Below are 23942 nucleotides of genomic sequence, written 5' to 3'. Positions count from 1 at the left end.
GTAGCTTCTGTTCCCTATTTAAGTGCTGCAGTCAGTGAGAGTGAGTTGACGCATTCAAGCTAGTTCAGACCGCAATCTCGTAACAATAGCAATCTAAAATGGATATTAGATACTTTTTTAGCATGAAAGGTATGGATTTATATTATTTTTATTTGAGTTGATGAGTTACAAAACCATCTAATTAAAGCAAACTAACATGTTCAGGAAATGAGAGACTTTTTTGTTTGTAATAATAATGATTTTGATGTTATCTTTATTATTGAAATTTAAAGAAAAATCATACAATACTAAATAGAGAAATTATAACAAGTATACTGCACTCCAATAATTTCAAATAACGATTGAAAATTGTAATTAGCTAATTTTGTTAGTTGGTTTTCAATTTTGAAATGGTTGATTTTGCAACTAGCTACTTCTGCTAGCTGCAAACAATAAAATAAATTTGTATAAAATATTAAAGATTTATTAAAAAATACCATCATTCAATAATTAAAAAACATTAAAAGTTTGATAGCTAATAAATAGTGAATGGTTCAAAATTCTAATAAACCAATTTTTGTTGTGATCCATGTTCAATCACTACAAAAGTTTTTATGTTAAACACAACATAATTTAGACACAAAAATTTTTTAACTTCAAATCATAACCATGTGGTTTCACATTGCATTCATTCTGTACATAGCCACAGCCTGTTAGATTTGACCATTCCACCAGCTTCTCTGGTTTTTTTCTACTTATTCCACTAATACAGTTTTGTAGAAATGAAAAAAATTTACTTTTGCAAATTTAAAAAAAAATTACAATTAGATGGTTTTGAAACTCATCAACTCACATTTAGGATAAGAACATTTTTTACTGATTTTCAAAACGGTGTAAATTCTTGAAAAATCATTTTGTGAAGATAAAAAAACATTTTTAAGCTATAACATTTTTATATCTTCTAGTAGAGAGTCCATTCAGGAGCTAAATTCTTAGGTGCATTAATTTTTTTGGGGAAGTGTAGTAGTATTTATTTTCTTTTAGGGAGACAGAAGAGGAAGCAACCAGATAAAAGTAGGGACTGAAAAGAGAAATCGAAGCAGAATGTTATTGTGAATTAAGTGGATCTTCACTACCATCTGGTTCCGGTGTACAGGATCAAACGTATTTTGATAATGATGTGGGCACTGGCTTGGACGTTTCATCAGTATGACTACAATTAACAATCACCCCCACAGATTATTTCCGTAACTATCTAATCAGATTAAGAAAATAAACCAATGACAACACAGGGTTTTCCATTTTAATCAACAAATTATCAGTTCATTAATTTTGATTTTGATGATATTTTGTATATGATAACTGCCCACCTTGTAGAGGCAAAAAAATATTTTTTTATATTATTAAAAAATCTTTTTGTTGAGTAATAGAGTATTTTATAACCAGCCAACAGATAAAAACAGCCATTTTCTTCACATTTTTCATGAACTGTAAAATCATACAGAGGGTCAAGAAGAAGGGCTCTTTGGATTGATTAAAGGTGGAACTTCATCTACGTGTATCTAAATTAATTTTTTTGCATAACTTAATCATGTAATGTATACTGAAATTACGTTTACATATTGTTGTTTTTTTCAAATTTTGGGCCCAAAATAAATAATGAAGGGCTTTGGCTAAAAGGCCTGTTTTTTTTTTTACATTTTAACTCTTAGATACTAGAAGTACTTATAAAAAAAATTGGACTGTTACCGAGAGTCCTTCATTAAAAAAAATGGCCGCTTAATCGTAAGATTTTGAAATTGTGTCATTTTTGGGGACAAAAAACCACATGTGAGAAACGTGGCAAAAATCTGAAATTTTTACAGCAGTTAGTACGTTTTATGTACTTTAAAACCGTATAAAACGTATTTTGTTACTTAAAGGGCTTGACGAGTAATGAAGCCATCAAAACCGTTCGTTCTAACCGTATCTTAAAATACTGATGTTAAATTTTTTTTTTTATTATAAAAATTACAACCAAATTCATTAAAAGTAATATATTGATAAATAATAAATAGTCAATTAATTAATGTTTACAAAATGATAAACAATGCAAATCCATTAACAAGTTTCTATTCGCTTTTACCTTATTTTACGTTTGTTAATGGAAGTTATGAATAAATCTTGCACTTTTTGATAATAAACTCAACTTAGTGATGCGACAATTTTTTTATTGAATAGAACTGATAAGTCCTCATTCATCTTTGCCGTAATGTTGTGTCCTCATCCACAAGTTGATAGCAAAAGTTCTGAAGGCGTGAGAATCTTTCAAATATTTTCCAGTTGAACCGATGTTTGATTACTCCTCAATGATTTCTTGAATTAAGTACCAAGACCCTGCGGATGGAAAAGTGTATTCGATATTCCTCTTCATTTTTATGTATTTTGACTTCAGTTGTTTCGCCTAACCATCACTTGCCATCGTATACGCAGGAGACATAATTTTTACATTTAGGCTTTTGTGAACCTATAAAACAATCAGAAACACTAATGTCCTCGTGTACTGATACTAACGTAAATGTTTCTGATACAGAGGTCGGATAATTTTTTAACCTTAACAGAGGGAATGCCAAGTGCTAAACAAGCTTTATTCCCCGACTCGATTATAACACATTGAGGCTCAAATATATCTTGAGATTCGGGTTCACTTTCTGTATCATCTTGTGGTTTTTGTGTTCTGTTTAAGCATTTTGTACACACCGGTCTGGCTGGAATTAATTTTAAATTTGGATTGCTTGTTGTGACAGCTAAAATGGGTCAGAGCAACTTTGTCCATTAATACGAAAATATTTATCTAAATATTTAGTTTTATGTAAAGTTGACAAATTTTTTGTTTCAGTACATCAACTTCTTAAAGACATTAATATTATTTGCTGTTCAGTAAACTCTAAAATATCGTGCAATACTGAAAATCTATTGTAAGTCAATTTGTGACATACTGTTTCAGTGTGAATGCCACTTGAACACTACGTAATCCGTTTTTATTCAGGGATTCTTACGTTAACAATAGAGTTAGTAAAAATTATAAATCTACCAATTGCACCAACTTTATCTTATTCCAGTTTCTCTATAGCTAAAATAAAAATTTCTATAATTAATAAAATTAAAAATGTAAGATTTGATAGAGAAGTTCACTCCTAATAAAATTTCTTTATAAACAAGTGCATATTACTTAACCACAGTATTAACATTTGAAACAATGTAACATATCGTATTGAAATCAAAACAATAACTGAGCCTTCTACAATGTTTACATTTAGGATTACGCAAACGTCATGTCATGATGTCTATTCACTTTCGTGTTAAACATGAGTTGTGTGTATGAGTCATATTTTAAATAACAAACTATCAAAAAATAAAAGCTATCTCGTTATAGACATAACAAAATATTTTTTATTAAAATACCTACATATAATCTGAAAAAATACATCTGTGAATTTTTTTGAATCAGTGTTCACAGTTCAAAGGAAGGGTATTTTAGCGGTTTTGATGGCTTCATTACTCGTCAACTCCTTTGAGTAACAAAATACATTTTATATAGTTTTAAAGTACATAAAAAGTACTTATTGCCGTAAAACTTTCAGATCTTTGCTACCTGTCTTACATGTGGTTTTCTGGCCCCAAAAATGAGACATTTTCAAAATCTTACAATTTGGCGGCCATTTTTTTTTAATGAAGGATGCTCGGTACAGCCAATTTTTTTTTATAAGTACTATTTGTACGTAAGAGTTAAAAGGTAAAAAACAAGCCTATTACCCTAAGCCCTTCATTATTTATTTTGGGCCCAAAATTAAAAAAAAACTACGATTTGTAAACGTAATTTCAATAATCGTTACAAGATTTGAAATAGAATTTGAAACAGAATGAATTTTAAGTACAATAAGATGAGGTTCCATCTCTACTCTTTCCAAAATGCCCATTTTGACTTCTGCATGATGTAAAATAAGAATGCTGCAGCTCGTGGAAAACGTGACGAAAATGACTGTTTTTACCTGATGGCTAATTTTAAAATAGGCTATTATTTAAGAAAAAAAATATTTTTAAATATAAATTTTTTTTTAGAAGTAGATGGATAGTTATCATACACTAAATATCATCAAAATCAAAAATGGTGATGCAATAAAATTTTTGAAAATTTGTGGACTTAAAATGGATTATACCAATTGTTTTTCTATAATATGACACATGTATGACCTTTAGATTTTGTACATTATTATTAATTTAATGTTGTTGTCATTAGAAGCCCTTTATGAGATAAATATTTTCTTTTTTTTAAGGTATAAATTATTGGATGAAGAACTTATAGATGCTCCTCACTAAAGAATATATTTTTTATTGTTAGTATTTTGTACTTACACATATACATTTTACAAGAAATATGAAATGAAAAGGAAAGTGAAACCATGCTAAGAATTGCAACCTAGACCAGCTGATAAAGGAACCAGGATAATATTATTTGTCAGGTAATTATTTATCATTTTTAATATGTATTGTATACCATTTTCCATATCAGCCCTCCTTGTTTTATTACTAACATCACTGTCATTTTTTACATCATCTTCAGGTGTTATTAATCTGTTATAGCCTAATATTTTTATTTCATTTATTTTTTTTTTTTGTAAATTTTAATAATAGCCTGATTGTCCTGTTGTAAATGTTTTTTGCATGGTAGGTAAGAAATAGATATTTTTAGCATTTGATAAAATGCCAAGCTTGACTGGGATTTGAACCCAAAACTGTCCAAATGAAAAGCAAAGATTCTACCACTGGTCAACAGAGGCTGGTGAAAATTTTTTGATAGAAATTAATTACAGTCAAATTATATTCTGTATGCATATGTACCAATTGTACACCTTTTTTTTGGTTTCTATATGAAGACGATAATAAGGCAAATAAACTAGATATAGGCTTGCCACAGTCCTGTAGAGTTCTTTAAAGCTGCACTGCACTGGCTAATTAGCCCTGATTGATCCATCTTTTAGTATCTGGAAGAGTGTCAGTTTCTTTGTTGTAATTCTGTAGGCTAATAATTGAACATATAAAAGTAAAATAGGGTCTGAGTCATCTACCGTGTAAATCCAAACTTTCTTCTTTCTATTCTTAATATTTGTCCTTCTTTAGGTACTTCAATGAGAAAATTTGTTAGGATTTTTCATTTCCTTTGTTTGATAATGGAGAAAAACAGTACAATAAAACTACTTGAATTTTAGGTTCCTAGGATGAGTAGTAGATACAATACTTTATCCAGTAAGCTATTTTAGTTTTTGTTCACATCAAAAAATCAATAAACAGAGCTTGTAAATAATCTTAAGTAGATTCACTATCCTGCTGCACCCCAAAAATGAAATGATCGTTTTACTTACTATTATAAGATGCATAATGTAGTTAGTATGGCAGTAACACAATTCCTGTTTCATACATCTAAGTAAGAATGAAAGTTATGAAAAGGAGAAGAGGATAGAAAAAAATGAACTACAGAGGGACTGCCTCTGATCAAGTAGTTTACAATCTTATCCTGAACCAAATAAAGTTAGTTAACAAAAACACTTGTTTGTGTGATTTAGCTGCCATGGGAAGTATTCGAACCTTGTCTTATTAATGGTTGTATAAGATGCATAAGTTTTCTCATTTTCAGTAATTCAATTTCGGCTAGCATTCATGCCTAGCTGGAAATAAAATATTAATAGTCCTCAAAACAATTGTAAAAGATGTCAAAAATTATTCCCATGTACACAGTGTATTACTATTTCAATATTTAAACCTGAACCTTCTACTTGTGCAGTTGTCTAAAAAAATCTTTAACTTTAATTAATTGAATAATTTGTTTTTTCTTATTTTATTATTTATTCACTTACTTTATTTCACTCAATTTCATTAAATTTAAAATCTTGCATGTTACTTTATGCAACAATATTTATATTTTAAATGGAATTGTTTTCATACCCAAACATAAAACTGCATAATTGTAATTGTTTACATATTAAAATACCTTCTCTTACATTTCCATAACACAGTATTTCTATATTTTCCATATGGCGGATGAAAGTTTGTTTAATTAAATTTTTTTTTCTAACTTCATGAAAAAGGAAGAGGTTCTACACGTATGGATTTTGACCGCATAGGGGAAGCACCCTCCACGTGACGGTTTCAGTCACCACGCCACCCCGTCTGCCTCTAGCCTTTATGGGCTTTACTGGAGGTCATCTTCAGTACCTTGGCAATGACATCTTTCAATCAAGCCTCATCAGGATGCCATCGATGCAAATGCCACAAGCAACATTCCCATCGGTGTCCTAAATAACATAAAATAAAAAAAAACACATCTAGCCAAGTCCCAAACAAGATTGAATGACTTTCTAAGAATAAAGACACTAAACCCTAACTACCTGAAAAGTAAAAATGAGTTTGACACAACTAAATATAAAACAGAACACAAAACATAACAATAAAAATAATATTGGATCCATTTTTTTTTTAAATATACATATATATGTTCACCTTGCTTTTCACTAAATGAGCTGATTTCAATGATTCTGTTTTTATTTTATTGAAGCAGTTTCTTTGAGGTCCTATTGTACACTTTTCCAAATAACTGGAGAATATTTTAATAGAATATTATTTTGTTTGTATAGGTAAGATTTTTTTTTTTTTGGATTTTACTTCTTATAATGAATTATAATTGTGTGTTCCTGCAAAAATAAAAGAAATTAGTTGAAAATTGAGAACTTTTTTAAAAAAATAATATAAATATTTTCCACAACATTGATAACCTTAGATTAGAATTAATAACTATATTTTTTTTCTACATTCCTATACTAAAAGAATTTAATTTATTTTTATTTTTATTTATGTGAATTTTTTTTAGAGTGATGCAGGCTTTCTTGACTGTATCTACCTGTCAAAAACTTATTTCCATGCAGACAGAATTTTAGAAATAGAACTAAAAACATTAAATTAAAAAACAAAACTTACATAATAATCCAATCCTAAAATGTAAACTTAAGATTCAGTTTTTCAATCTTTTTGAAGTTGCAGTAGATAAAGATAATGAATGTTAGTTGCTTTCAGTTTGATGCCAATTTCTAAAAGTCATCATGAATTACTTTACCTTGCCTTGAGGCAGGTCCCTTGCACCTCTTCTATTTCCAGTTAACTTTTGGGTACCTGATAGCTACAATTAATTTTTAAATTATATGTGATTTCCAGCCTCTTCTTGTATTTTCTCCGAATCCTTTCAGTACTGTAATAATTAATTTTTCTTCTCTCATCATATATCCCAATCCTTTCTTATACCTTTCTTATTCTGAATTGTTCTAATCTAGCTTCTGCTTTCATTTATTTCTTAATTTTTCACTTTATTCATCCATCTAATCTTCTCCAATATCCTTCATCCTTTCTTTTGTAATCCTTCTGGATTACGATAATAAAATCAGCATGACTTTCTCTGTACGTATGTCTTTTAAATATGTCTTTCAGCATCTTTTTTCATAATTTCTTTAGCATCTATATTTTCCTCAATCTCTTCCATGTTGATATTTTAGTTTTCTATACATTAGTTAATACCATCTTTTTCTGTCTTAGTCTTGTACATTTAAGCATTTTTATGTAAGTCATTTCTCCTTCACTTTTTGTAACACTCTTCTTAATTTATTATTAAATTTACTGAAGGCTTCTTAACTTCTTCATCCTCCCAGTTCTTGTCATTTCTGTCATTAGTCTTTCAGTTGTCTCTAGTAAACCTATAAACCTCTAGTAAACCTTAATGAAACTAATTGTATGTTGTGTTGCTATTTTTATGATATATTCATTATTATAGAGCAGTTTAATCATCATTCCATTTTTGGTTATACAGTAGTTTGTGTTTTTTCATGAAGTCATGAATTTATTTATGACTTATGAATGTGTGTGTGTGGGTTTGTGTTGTGTTGTGTAAAATATTTGTGTTTTGAATATTGTAATGTTTAAGTATTTTCACTTATTACATATAACGGATTTAAGCATACTGACTTCACTAGGACTTGAACCCTGGAACTCTTGACTCCCAAATCAGCTGACTTTGGAAGACGCGTTCACCAGTAGACCAGTCCAGTGGGTAGGATTTAAGCGTACTGTGTTTGTGCATTAAGTATATCCGTAGCTTATTGCATCCAAGATAAGTGGATCAGAATGTGATGTTAATTTTTGTTCTACAGGTAGCATGCTGGCCAGGGATAGTATCAAGGAGCATTTTTTTTTAGTATTAAAATGTCCTAACTCAGTGGATCTCAAATTATCAACCTCATTCAGGGAAGGTTGATGATAATTTGATTACCTCTATTAAGGCTATCAGTCATCATCAATGATTGCAACAAGCAATACATCTGATCCATTTAACCCATTCTTTTATACACACATTAATTCAGGATGTCCATAAAATGATGTTTATAATTTTAAATAATAATACTAATTTACAGGGAGAGGCTTTGTTTAAATTATGGCATTCTTGGTCATGTGGAAGTGACATGTAATGCCACCTCATAGACAAAAAAAGTCATCCTTATTTCATATAGTAGTAGCTATAATTGCTCAAGATAAGGCTCATTGTGTTGATGGAAATGAGATTAGATACAGTGATTCGCAGTAAGTTTACAATATGATGTAATAAGATTGCCGTTGTCACGACCTATTATTTGTGTAAGTTTGTGCACAAAAAAGGGTTACTGGTGGCTAAGTGTATCTGATGAAGTGTCAAACAAGGGCTATAGTCATTTATTTGCAATCCAAATGAGTTAGCAAGACAAGCAGCAGTGAATTGAATGTTCCTTGTTCAACTCTTGATGTGTTAAGGAAATGTTTAAAAATGCATCCTTACCAACATCCACTACTACAAACAATTACTCAAGAAGATAGTATTTCTTGTAAGAATTTTGCTACTAATATGCTTGACTGTTAAAAAGTTGATGACAGTTATCTTTATCGAATTCATTTTTCTGATGAGCATATTTTTCATTTGTCAGGAAAAGTAAATAACGTTAGAATGAGAAAATAAAATGTCATTGAAACTGATATTTCTATGCTTAAAATGTTATGAGACAGTGCAGTAAATAATGTGAGTTATTGTGTGACAAGTGTCAGTGATTGTCTATTTTAATTTCATGAAATAATTGACTTGCCAAATTTAACTTGATATGCTGGGAAATTTTGTGCATCCTTAGCTATAATTTTTACAACATAGCATCATCTTCCAGCAAGGTAGCACCCACCATATTGGGGTAAATTTTTCATGAATTTCTTAACAAATTTCCTAATTGGTCCAACAGGTTGGTTACCAAGATCATCAGACTTAACACCTTGCAATTTCTTTTTATGGGTTTTTCAAGGACCATGCCTGTAACTCTTGGGTTGCTACTTGAGAGATTTGAAGGAGTGAATCATCACTGCATTTAGTAACATTGCAATATCATACTTGGCAAGTACTGGATTACTGCAAAGACATTAAACATGCTACTAATGGAGCACATGTTACATGCTTATGAATCTCATACCAAGAAAAAGCTTTAAACTATGACCTATTTTACTGTGCAATAATCATAATTACAGAATATATTTAGATTTTTATAATGAATCATAGATATAAAGATCTTTTATGGACACTCTGTGTGTACCTTTTCTTATTCAAAAGTTACTAGATGTCATAGATTAAAATATTTTTAAACTTGTAGTCATCTTAAACTAACAGTGAAAAAAATGGTGTAAAGGCTATTATTATGAGTGTGTGTGTGTTTATGTATATATATATATATACATAACATAACACATTGTAACATACAAATTAATCAGAAAACAGGGAATTTTTTGTTTCTTTTTATGTTGTAGCTACACTGCTTGACCACACCTATTTTTTAAGTTCTCTGTGCAATGTGAGGTTATTGTTCTTTGGTTATTTAGCAGTTTTAAAACTACTGCAATGCAGGATTGGTGATTAGTGAGAAAATGTAAACTTGGCAACTTTTAAACCAGCAATGTGCAAAAAATGGCTCTTGGTGGGCCAAAGCAAATGCTAACTGGACCAAAGAGGACTGAAAATATGTTATGTTTTCTGACAAGTTATATTTTTATGTTTAGGGACAAAGTGTTTCATACTTTAGAAAAGCATCAGTTGAAAATACATTACCGGCTTATATCCAGTAATCAGTTAAACATCCCCAGAAAAAATGTTTTGGGGCGTTTCAAATTTGAAGGTCCTTGTTCATTACTTCTAGTAGATATTATGTTAAAAAGTTATGGATGTATCAAGATTCTGAAGGAAATTTCTGTAACACAACTTCAAAAAATATTTCTACTATGCAACAGAATCTTCCAACAAGATTTGACACCATGCCATACTACCAAAAAACGTGGAATAATTTTTCAAAGAACAAATTATTAAAGTGCTCCTGTGGCCAGGCAACTCCCTAGACTTAAACCCAATTGAAAATCTTTGAGCAATAGTCAAAAAATTAATTATACTACAAACATTGACCTCATTAAAACAATAATATCAGTATGGTTTCATGATGAAGAAATCAAAAAATTTATAGTACACTAGAATCGATGCCAAATCATGTACATTAAGTGATTAAGAATAAAGTTCATAATAATTACTAGATATTCACAAATTGTACAGGTAAATTTTTTTCTACATAAAGTAACTTTTTATTAAATAACATCAGCATTTGGATTAATTTTCATGCTACAATACTTATAGATTTATATGCTGTTACACATACATATCACATCACGTATTAATGTAATATTTCTATCATTAATAAAAAATGTACAAATTAGACATCTATCCAATCAGTAATGTTGTAAAGTTTTGTAGTTTTATCATCTAATTCGATACGACACTGCTTCAATTTTGTTAATCATCCATCAGTAGTACTAATTTATAATTACTTTACAGGATCATACTAAAGATGTTGACAGAAATAAAAGCAAAGTGACCAAATAAAAAGTTAGTCTACCTTTACAAGAGAATTGTCAATTTTAATCTGATGGAAGAAATATTCTGATCCTGTAAAAGAATGAGATGGTGATTATATTGTGAACATTTTTTTCTTTAATACTTGTGTACTGTTATGATAACTTCATGAGAGTTATGGATCAAGCCCATTCAAGTGATGATGTAACGGTTGCAGTGACAAATGTGGTAGTGAAAACTCTTCAACCTTGCTGATTTCATTGTCACTGTTCTTGACAAGAAAATGAAACTATGGAGGGAAAGTGCACACACCTCCTCTATCTTGGTAAGCTGCACCTTCAATTTTTTTATATAATTTTTTATTTTATACATATAATCATTTAATGGTCACAATATAAGTATCAACATACAGTAAGATTATTGATTATTGGATTTCTCTAAAAGTTTTACATAAAACATTATGTAAACTGTGGATTGTGTGTGTTAATATGTAAGAAAAACCTTTTCATTTTTAACAAAGGAAAACAAATGTTGGTTGATGATTCTCACAAAATTATTTAAAAAATCACAACTGCTGTTTCGGTACACTACCTTCCTCGATGATACAAACAGAACACTAAAGCTAAAAGTACGTACAACGAAAAAGGTAAATTCAAAAACCAAAAGAGATAAAATGCCCAAAGATAAAAAGCAACTGTAGGAAATATTCACATCTATCAGTAATATATAAATCTAACATTAAATTATTGTTCAGTTTAGAAAAAGGGCTGGTACTTACAAAAAAATAAGAAGCCCATCTCGCATCCATAAGATCAACAATGGTAACTATTTAAGCCTAATTGATCAATTAAAAGTAAACTGGAATTTGTAAGTTTATTCATCCAAAAATTATTTTTGATATTTGTATAAAGAGCATGGCCATTTTTTCAATGTAAATCTGTTGGCCTCTGTAGCAGAGTGGTAGCATCTTGGGCTGTCATCTGGAGGTCCTAGGTTTTAATTTCATTTTTCATACTCTACAAAATTTCTATTTATTATTCTCATGCATATGCGTCCACCTTATGTGGTAAATTAATCATACAAAAAAAAAACAAAGATGAGTCCCAGTAGTCAAAAAGACAGAGGTAGAAATGATTCTCAATAAATGAAATAAGATAAAAAACTTCTTCATATAATCATTTAAACATTCAGTTAAAGATTAGATGATACACTGCTCTGTATATATATATATATATATATATATATATATATATTTGATCCTCCTCAGGGTAAGAGAAATGTCTATCCTTAATAAAACCATAAAAAAATGCTAAGCTTTTAAGATATGACTATTCAGAAGGGTATTATGAATAGTCTGGACTGAGGGTCATAAATAACAAGTTCTTGGGTAAAATACTAATAAACGAGAACTAATTACAACTGTAGAAGCATGAAAATTAGAATATTTGAGTCATGTGTTTAGAAAGCAGTATTATGTTATGAGTAATTTTGCTAGAAAAGATTGAAAAAAGCGATCTATCAGAATAACAAAGAATATTATACCTGCACAACCTCAGAGAATAATTTAATTGTACACCAAATTAAGATACAAGTAGTTATGATAGTTCCAACCTTTTTGTGAGAAGTATGCACTAAGAACTCAATCAGAAATTTATAGCCTATAGTAAATTTTATTAATTAGATTGTACATAATAATAAACAAAACAAAAAAATTATTCTTAATTAATTAATAATTCTTAATTATTTTAAATATAATTTTATGAGCCAGTTAACAGGCGTGATACAGCGTGACTGTTCTTAAAGTCCCCTCGGAAGTTTCTTTTTATATATATCACCTCTTTATTGCTTGATGCCAAAAAACTAGAAGAAAGTCAAGAAATTCCTTTTTAATTTCTCTCTATACTGTACTAACATTATTTGATAGATACAGATTTAACATCATCTGAGTTTTATCTGTTTAATAAACTGTAAGAATATTTTTAAAAAAATTGTTTTTATCTGATGAAAAAGTGGAAACCATTTCTATAAACTGGGTGTCAAATATAATTATAAATTTCTATGTATTAAATATTTATTACTGTTATATTCATTAAAAATAGTTTTATTTTAGTGAATAATTGGCATAAAAGTTTAAAATTGGCATTTTAGTTTATTATAATTGTACCTTTCTTATGTAACTACCCTCAAATAATATTTACTTAATTTCATAAATTTTTTTTTTAAATTTAATATTATATTAACAGCAGTATGTTATGACCAGGTCAAAATTCTAACTTTGCAGTCTAAGGCATATAGCCATAAATTAAAATTTACAAATTACTGTTTAATTATTATCAACGAAATAATAGATAATAAAAACTTCATTATTGGTAGGAGTGCCTTATTTTAGTCTGCATATAAACAACAATTAATATTTTTTTTATATATCAGTTGATAAATACAAGTATATTTATGTATAAAATGTACATACTTATATGTATAAATATCAGTTAAAGCTAACGTTTATGATTACACTTCACTCTATATATCACACACGCACTAAGGATGAAATGGTTCTTCAGGGCCTCATTTCCTCAGAATGGCCCTTCAGATGCCTAATTTTCACAGAAGGGGCAAATGATCTTTCTTTTACAGAAATAAAGATTTGATTTATGCATACATAGGTTGCAGCTTGTGATACAGTCCGTCAAAATATGAGTTGTATAAATCTTCACAATAAAACAGTTGGCAACTCACCCTGCCCCCTGTTTCTCATGATATTGTGGTATTTTTACCAAGAATGGGAGCAGCTGGTCATTTATCAACAATTTTGTGTTCAATATGCTGCATAAATTAAAAATGATATGATGTGACTTTTCAAAACATATTTATTTAATTTGGTTTGGTTTGATATTTAAAACTGTAAACAGTTTTTATCGCTGACTTATGGACTATTAGATTACATAATATGTTGAAGTATCCAATTGAATACATCATAGCAAGTGTGTGTGTGTGTGTGTGTGCCCGCGCGCGCGCGCGTGCGTGTGTAGCTTCCATTCTAGGTGAAAAAGTAACAAGCCTTGGCCTTGTAATCAGTGGGATATGATTAGGAATAAATATGTTTTTAATGGATTCCATAAACATTTTATCATACTAATAACATACAGGAATGTAAAGAGAAGTAGATGTATCATACAAATCATTTGAATGAGTCAGTTTGATTTCAACTAAAATCATATAATGTATAGTTGTAGGGAGAAAAACATGGTCAACTGGTGGAAAGATGACTGACTGTACAAATTTAGTTTCTTCTATCAGTTGTGAAGAGATGATAAATACTAGCATATCCTTAGTAATTTGTTAGTTTTTATTCTGACAACATGAGAAAAAGAATAATAATAATAATAAAGATATGGTTAAATATTTTGTCTGGTGAACACATTTTATTTTAAAGAAGATATCATAATTTGAAACCATGTAGAATGTGGGATTTTACTTAATTTATTCAATACAAAAAAAATTATTGGTTACTTCTATTTTACCCTTCATATAGGCAAAAGGGTAAATTCATTTCAAACTTTTTTCTGCGTGATACATATATCTCTTAGATTCATCTACTTTCTTTTTAATTTGCTATAAATTATACAGACAGTACCACCAATCTATTTGTATATTGCAATAAAATGATACAGATGCAACTATGTATGTACATTTAAGTAGTAATAACCTTATTGTATTGGTTTATTTTGATTTAGCTAAATATAATTATTTTATTTTAGCTTTAATAAAACTTTTAATTATTTTTGAGAGGAAAGGTAATAAACATAAATTTGAATAATTCAGTATCTAAAATTCAAATGTGCCAAACTTGTTATATTTTAGTCAAACTGAAGATGGCCCACAGTTAACACTGCGTAACTTTTTCAGATGTGTAAATATCCCTGCAAAAAGTTCTCAAGATTTGAAGAATTCCTTCTTTAATTACCATCTATCAAATTATGGATTAAAGAACTTTAGATTAAGCCCATATAAAAATATCATGAACAATGAAATTTTGCAATTTTGATGGTTGGTTAAAAGCTCGCTGTTATGTCCATGCTCCTGATCATTTAACAATATTTAACATTTTCCCAGTCAACCTTGGAAATATATTTTTCATTAAGTTGCTATAAGTTACTATAAATGTAATTTTGCTATAAGTTGGCCTCATTCATCTTCTGAAATAATATGGTGGTTCCAGAGGTTAAACAGAAAAGAAAGTTAGCCTTTAATTGCTAAAATAATAATAAACACATAAAAAAGTTATAGAAATCTTTGGAGTTGTGTAAGTATGTGTGTTTGCCTGTATTTTGATTAATATCTCTGTACTGCTTGAACATAAATCTTCAGAAAAAAGTTCTATATAAGATTGATGGAATTAAATTTTGGACCAAATTGGGATGGTTGGTTTTCACAATTTTTGAATAATGATCTTGAAAATTGTGCTTCAGTACAATAAAGATACTTATTAAATATTTAAAATTCCAAAGTTACAAGTCAATTGGATTTAGGGGTAGGTGGATATTCAACATTATTTCCAAACAGTTTTTGTCTCATATCTCAAAAACATGATCACCAAAAGAATTGAAATTTGACACATTTCTTTTGTGTCATGTATATACATATATGTATATATCCTAGCTTTGGTTTGATTTTCTACAGGTCATTGTGGCACTTTTTTTTTTAAATATAATTTGTTAGCCTTGTTGAATAACACTGCATCAAACTGGGCTGATTTATTGAAGTAATTTCTTAAATAAATTTTAAAACCTGAAAACCAAAGGGCTGGTTGGGAAATGTACTTAAAATATCAACTTGAAGTAGCCCATTGTCATCGTTTTGTTTATATATATATTTTTTAATGATATTTATAGAGTAATTTAGGGTAGGGTTGTATTTATATTAAATTTTGTTTGCATTTTTTAATTTACCAAATAGTAGAGTTTTTGTAATTATTTTTTCTTCATTGAGAAAGTAAATAAGATTAAATGGAAGTAATAATTCTAAACTATATTACTGATAAAAGTAAAGACTTTTTCCCTATTCAGTGAATTCTCAATGATAATTTTGAAAATAAAAAATAAAAGTCTGTTATGATACCATATTCAAAGGATCTTTTGTAATAAAAATATATATAGGGATTCTAAGTAAAAGTTTTAACGCATAACGGAGGATACATATTTATTAATTTTTATCAAGGAATCCACAAATAAATATATTGAAACACCTTTTATATATTCTATAGTAATAATGGGCTGTAACATTTATTGTACTTTAAATGGTTTAGAAAAGATAGTTTACGGCTAAATAATACTCTCAAATTTATAGTTAATAACAATATTTCAATATTTTTTCTCTGCTTATTGTAAGTAGAGTTACTAGTTTTTAAAACAGTTAATCAAAGGTACTTCAAATAATTTTTTATTTCAATTAGATGATGTACAGTCTGATAACTTTCAATTGATTAAATTCATTGCAGGACGATAAGCAAATATATTTTCTTTAGAAGCACATTTAAAATTATCATTATAGCATCTGTAATTTTTGAATAAGCAAAAGTATAAGAAGCATATCACCAAGCAATAAAAGATGACTTAAAAATTAAAGAAGAGGATAATCAGATGCTACTTATGGAAAGTCTTGTTATATGGAATTGATACATAGGTGATGAGGAAGAGAGATAGGGACTGTATTGAGACTTTTTAGATCTGGATATGGAGAAAGTAAGATGGGAAAATAAAATGACTAAGTAATGATGAACAGGATTAAAAAAGGAGTACTTATGCTGGAATACTCAAAAGAAATGAAAACTGGTTAGTACATGTGGTTAGAGGGAGGTTTTTTTAACAGTTGCATCAGAATGGCCATTAAATGAGAAAGGAAACAAGTAAATGAAAGATGAAGTGAAGATTAGTAGCTACAAAGGGATGAAGAAGAAGCCCTTGGGACAGAAGTGGATGGAGTCAGTGATGTTATTGGGGACCTGCCAACAGACATCCAAAGACATGATGATAAGAAGATTAAATGTTATTTAATCTTCTCTTATGTTGACTTTTTCTTTATGATAATTGTTACACCCTTTTGTACAATTGATAAGTCTTTATTATACAGTATGTATCATAAAAATACGTATTTTTATATTTTGCATTCTGATTGTAGACTTATTGAAACAAGTTTTTTTTTTTTTAACTTATTAATTACAGTCATCTGCCACTACAAATTTTGTATTATACATTGAGAGGAAGAAGATGTCTCTTCCTCCTCTTCCGACCTCTCCTTAATACTTCCTTGGCCGACGTGGCCAATATTTGTTCATCCATATTTCCTTGGATATGGATGGATACTAGAAAAAGCAAGTGTAGCCAAATCCATGAAGGAAAAAGAAGAAATAGTTTTTTTTATCCTGTAGTAAGTTAAGTTAGGAAAGCAGGAAAAAATGGTAACAGAAGTTTCAGACACAATTACAAATTTTTTGATGCAGTCGTAGATATCTGATAAGTCTAAACGTAGAGTCCTGTAAAACAACATAAAACTACTTGTATCAAATAAGCTTCCTTGTCTTGCTTTTCTTCAGGTATTAAATATATTGCAGAGTAAGGAGGAGTCTATATTAATTTTTAGTTTAATCTGATAGGATTAAACTCATCATTCGATGATTGTTTTTTCCACCTTCCATGTAATTCATTATTATTCTTATTCTTGTATTTAATTTTTTTTCAAAACTTAATTTCCTTCGGTGATCTACAGGAACCGGTACACTTTATCTCTTTTGGACTTATTTATCTGTATTATTTTATTTTATAATTAATTGTTTATTTGCGATGCTGCTGTGATCTAGTTTTTATGAAGTTTCTCTTGATCTACCCAAGAAAATGGCAGGGCAGTTTCTTCTTTAACTCGTGAAGTAGCATACCTGCCAATACCGGGCGTGATTTATTTAATAACATTACGGACCGATCAGAAAAAAAGATTTAAAGGATTTGTCATTTTTATACCGGTCGTTTATTCATTTCATCTTAATTGCTAAAATAGTTGTCGAAGAACATCCGGGGTAGTAATAATAAAAATGAAATTAATTTTTGTTTTATGGGTTTATGAAAGTATTTTATTATTTGAAATTTTGCCTCTTCAGAATGTTGCATATCAACTGTAAATTTACGTTAGTAAAAAAAATCGTTCGATTTCTATTTCATGAATACTGTTATCGGACGTTTTAAAGATATATGAACGAATGTACTACCGAAATATATTACCCCTTACATATTGTTAAAGTTAAAAAGAATTTACCTACTTAACTTTCGTCAATTATAAAATATTGAGAATAATTAATTGTTTATTTTTGAAATATTTTAGGTGTATTATGAGAATCCTGAATGAAGGTGTATTGTATTATTAATCTTTATATGATTGAGATTAATTCGGAACGTCAGAAGTTTTATAAAATCAAGTCGAGGTCATATGTATTTGTCAAAAGCCGGTCGTACAAGGTACATTTTTGTAAACGTTCACGAAGGTGTCATTTACACGAAACGTTTTTATTGTACTGTCGTACAAATTCCCGGTATTTTTAATCATTACGAGTAACAGATCGGAATCTACCGAATTTTTTTCTCTCATAATATTTGCACGGTACGGTAGACCGAAAGAGGTAGAGCGGGTCTCGGGGAGGAGTTGATTGCATGGTAATGAGGCGACACGTGCAACGGATGGTCGTGATGAGTTGCAGGGGGTCATTACGTTGCAAGTTAGGATCGGCAAGAGTAAGAGGGGAGGAGGTTACAAATTGGATTTCAAACTGAACTCTTCAACATTTTAGATCGCACTCGGTAACTCCCTTCGACCTCAACCGCATCTGTCGGTCGGACTAGAATGCCTGACGCAGCCCTCAAAATAACAAATCTCGGCCCTAATTTCAAAAAAAGTGAAAGCTGTCCTCTCATAAAAAAAAACTACGTCTGATTTCATCTTTAATATTCTTATCACGGTCCGGATAAATCTTTCAAAAATTTTAACACGCGTTCGATTTAACTTGAAAACGTATTTTATTAGACAGTTCCGTTTAGAATTATTATAGGCGATTAAATAAATGCTCTTTTTATCACCTAAACAATGCATTTTTTTAATAATTAATAACTATTCTTATAAGTTATTAATATTCAATTGTAATAGAAATCTAAGTAACGCGATGGGTTTATAATTGACATAGTAATCGAATAAAATTTGATTAGAATTTCACGAAATATGGTGATTGGATATTAACATAAATAAATTTTTAATTTTTTTTTGTACTTAAAAAAATAATAAAACTTTTTTAAAAAACGGCATTTTAAAAATTTTACAGAAAAATACTATTTACAGTTTTTTTATATTGATTCTTTTTAAAATCTTCGTCAAATTAAACGCAAACGACTATCGACAACTTGTATATTAATAATTTAGAGTAGATATAAAAAAAAATTCTTTCACTTGTTTCCCCATGTTGTACAGACAAATCAAATTATATTTATTCTTGAAAACAGGAAATTATTTAAGTGTTGCAGAATTAAAACTGACATTCAGTGTTTTTTTTTGTTTTTTTTTTACAGTTTTTTTATTATATTTTACTTACTCATTTTGTATGGATTTTTATTTATTGGATTTTTTTTCAAAAAGCTTAATTGGTAAAGTAATAGGTGAACCACTCTAATAGGTGTTTGTTTTTTATTATGTCAAAAGTAAAATATAGATAACTAGCAGACCCGGCAATCCTTCGCTATTGCTAGATGTGAATATATATACATATATATATAAATTAAATGAACAAACTTGAAAGTTTGATGAAACATTAAAAAACTGAACAAAGCGGAATTTCACAAAATTTAACCTTTCACTTTATCCCTTTTTTTTTCCCGCGCATAAATTGGTCCAGTAGTTTTTTTAGTCTGTAATGGATACACATACGAACATTTCCTTTTATATATGTAGAAGAAGAAAATCTGTTTGTTTATTTGTTGTTTCCTAAATATCTTGACACCGGCGCCACGTAGCGGGTATAGTTTTTACAAAAGTTTTTCTTTTCACGTAACATATATATATATATATATATTTTTTTTTTTTTTTTGAAGTTGTGTTGTTTTTGGGTGTTTCCAAACGCTCCGATTCATTGTTATCTTTTAAGCAGCTGCCCACCGGATCCGAGTGCAGCCTTCTCTGGTATTTACCAGACGGTGGATTTTTTCTTAAAAGACCTTCCATATTTGACTTTCAAAGGCAAGTCAGCCTTGGGTGGGAATAAATTCCCGAGTTACAAACAATTTAAATATCTAGGGGAAATAATAACTTATAATTTAAATGAAAAAGTGACATGGCAAAACAGGACAAATAAAATGATTAAATCCCAAAAATTAACTTGGTCAACATATAACAAAAAATGCCTTTCTGCTAAAACAAAACTTAAACATTATAAAACTGTAGTACAGCCAGAAGTCACCTACGGAAGCGAGACCCTTTTCAAAATCACTCAGAAAAACCGAATTGAAAAAATTCTGAAAATAGAGAGGAGAATTGTCAGAACGTGTATCAATAAAAAACACCAAAAAGAAGGCCAATGGTGGATTGTGCCAAATGAGGTGGTGTATCGAGAAATAGAGCCTGTTACTGATACTATGCGGAAAAAAAGAATCTCTTTCTTCGGTCATCTCATAAGGACACCGCAAACAAGACTGTCAAGAAATATCATTGAAAAGCTCTGGTTCCAAAAGCTAGAAGTAGGATGGATCAAAGAAATTAGAGAAGATATGAAAGAATTGGGAATTTCCCTGACTGACCTACAGAATAAAACTGGAAAAATTACAAAGCTAAAAGATAAGAGCATTAGATTTAAACAAAAGACAGACAAACGACAAAATACAACGAAGAGGGTGTTTACGGATGAAGAAAAGAAAGCAAGATCTGGACGGATGAAGAAATACTGGGCAGCTCGAAAGAGTAAAATAACACGCTTTTCTCAGAAAAGATCCAACTAAAATTGACTTAAGTGGTCCCATGTTGGCCGTAAAAGCATAATAATAATAATAATATATATATATATTTTTTTTTCTGAATATGAACCAAATCGGACAATAAATGCAATTTTTCCCAATATCTCAACCCTAGCGCCATCTAACGGGTCCATTTTGTGCAGAGGTATTTCTTTCCATGTAAGTAACACATTTTCCGAATATGAACCAAATGAGACCATAAATAAAAGTTTTCGAAGGGTTCAAACTAATTCAGAAACCTTCGCGAGCGTGCGCACCAATAACTCACCAAAGTCTCATCGCAATCGGATGAATGGTATAGGAACGCATACAAAACAAACAAACATACATTCATTTATTTGTTTCAACATTTTCTAGAGGATAATTCTTACAATATTTTTTCTATATTGATGCGGTTCCATTTATCAAGGTATGTAAAAGCACAGATTCACGTTTATGGTCTGCCGACTAGTGTTTCATGTTATACATGAACAAAAGATTGGGGTGTGGTTTGCACTATTCAGGAAAAAATATTCAAACTACCATGTTGTAGTGGTGAACCCGTTGTAGCTAATCAGCTGATATCGAAGTCGAGAATTCTAAGGTTTAAATCCTAGTAAAACAGTTACTTTTATTCGGATTTGAATATTAGATCTTGATTACCGGTGTTCTTTGGTGGTTGGGTTTCAATTAACCCCCACACATCAGGAATGGTCGGTCGATCTCTCTCTCTCTCTCTCTCTCTTTCTGTTTAGCCTCCGGAACCACCGTAAGGTATTACTTCAGAGGATGATATGTATTAATGTTAATGAAGTGTAGTCTTGTATAGCCTCAGGTCGACCATCCTTGAGTTGTGTGGAAGTGACTTATCGTACGGAAAAAAAAATTTAAGCCAACCAGGATGGTCTATTTGTAAACTCATCGTCGCAGATAATTTTTTTAACAGCTGATTTTCAGTTTAAGATTATAAGATTCAAATTCTACTAAAGGTTAACTGCTTTTATACGGATTTGAATGGTAGATAGTGAATACCTGGGTAAACAATTATTATTTATACACTTGTGATTCTGGAGGAAAGGGAAATAATCTGGGAACTGATTCTACAACTTAATAAGGATAAAGGTTCATACAAACATATAACTGAAAACGCTTTGTTGCTGGGTTACGGCTAGGGAATAATTTCGCCCGGTTTCAGTAACCCGTTGAAATGAGGTCATATTGAAATTTTTAATCCGTTATGTAAGGGATAGACTTGGTTCTGAAGTTTTTTGACCTGAAAATCGAATAAAACAGTTCCCAAAACTGTATTTCGCATACTTTTCATGATACACAATGTAAAACAGACAACTTCGAAAAAATCAATTTTTTTTAATAACATTGTTAAATTTTTAATAAATGCGTAAATTTTATTATCAAAACGTGTACAGAATTTAATTCTGAGTAAATTCATGTAATAAAGTCTATGAAAACATTTAAAAACGTCAACATTTATTATTTAAAAAAATTTTCGAAATTAGTGTTGCCAACCCAAATTTTAAAGATCTAAATTTATTGTACTAAAAACAGTTGTTTTTAATTTTTACCCACGAAGGAACGGAGATAATATATGAGTTTGGGTAAGAGGTTGTGTGTGTGTGTGTGTGTTACCATTTTCTCAAAAACTACTGAAGCGATTTCGATGCGGTGTTTTGCATTACATACATATTACTTCAGAGGAGGTTCTTAGATTAGTTTTACGGTTATAAGCCGCCAGGGAACGCTGCAGTAGATACGAGGTCTGTAAATAAAGTTATGAGACTAGTTTTTTTTTGACAGTCAAAGTGGCAACACTGTAAAGTTACTAGTAAACATATGGTTATATGAACAGCTGATTTATATAAGGTATTAATATTTTTAGTCTACTGTTGCCACATGAGACGTGAACAAACTTTTGTGAAACGAGTTTTTGTTGTGCGTTACAAAAATGAGCGATACTAATTGTGAGCAACTTTGTACAATCAAGTTTTGGGTTAAACTCGATGAGAATGCTACTGAAACTTTTCAAAATTGAAAAGGGCGTATGGAGATGACGCTCTGTCACAAGCCGAAATCTTTAGGTGGTTTAAAGCATTTTCACATGACCGGGAATCAGTTGCGGACGATCCACGCTCTGGAAGATCGTTAACATCAAAAAGTGACGACAATGTTGAGCGAATCAGAGATTTGATACGGTTCGACCGGCGATTATCTGTCAGAATGATTACAGAACAAGAACGTTGCGTGACTTCCCAATGGAACTATTTTGGTGGTGAGTCCATGTATAAAATGGATTGTAAATAAAACGTTTTTCTGAACCAGTCTTATTAATTTATTTACAGACCTCGTATATATATATATATATATATATATATATATATATATATATACTCAGATAGATATGAGTAAGTTTAGAGAAAAAACTATAGGAAGTTACAAAGAAATTACTAACATTATTAATACATAATTACTAAAAACAAACAACCAATGGTAATGAAATAAATAACTTGGTTTATTTATTATATAAACTGAACTGTAAAAGATTTTAATTATATTTATAAAACAGCAGTCATTCATTTATCACACCGCACGTGCACTCACACACCCACAGAGATTAAGAGAGAAAGACGCGCGCGCGCATCCTAATAGCAGAATAGCTTTTTAATTTGAAAATTTTAGGTTATACGCTAACTTTTTTGTATATCTGGTCAAAGTTCATTTTTATAATGTACTCAACTTTGTCGGCAAAAATATAATTCATACATGATTTGTTTTTTTTAATGAAAGTGTTAATATTTATGAATAAAAACATTAAAGGTGTGATTAAAATACTATACACAGTTGTTCATTACTTGCAAATGAAAAGAGAATCAAATGACACATGTTGGATGCGGTACCGATCAGGTACGTCTTATTCATATATTTACGGTAACGCATCCTATTCTAGGTTC

This window comes from Lycorma delicatula, chromosome 3 (assembly GCF_047948215.1).
Source record: "Lycorma delicatula isolate Av1 chromosome 3, ASM4794821v1, whole genome shotgun sequence".
Classification (NCBI taxonomy): Eukaryota; Metazoa; Arthropoda; class Insecta; order Hemiptera; family Fulgoridae; genus Lycorma; species Lycorma delicatula.
This window is presented reverse-complemented; position numbering follows the sequence as displayed.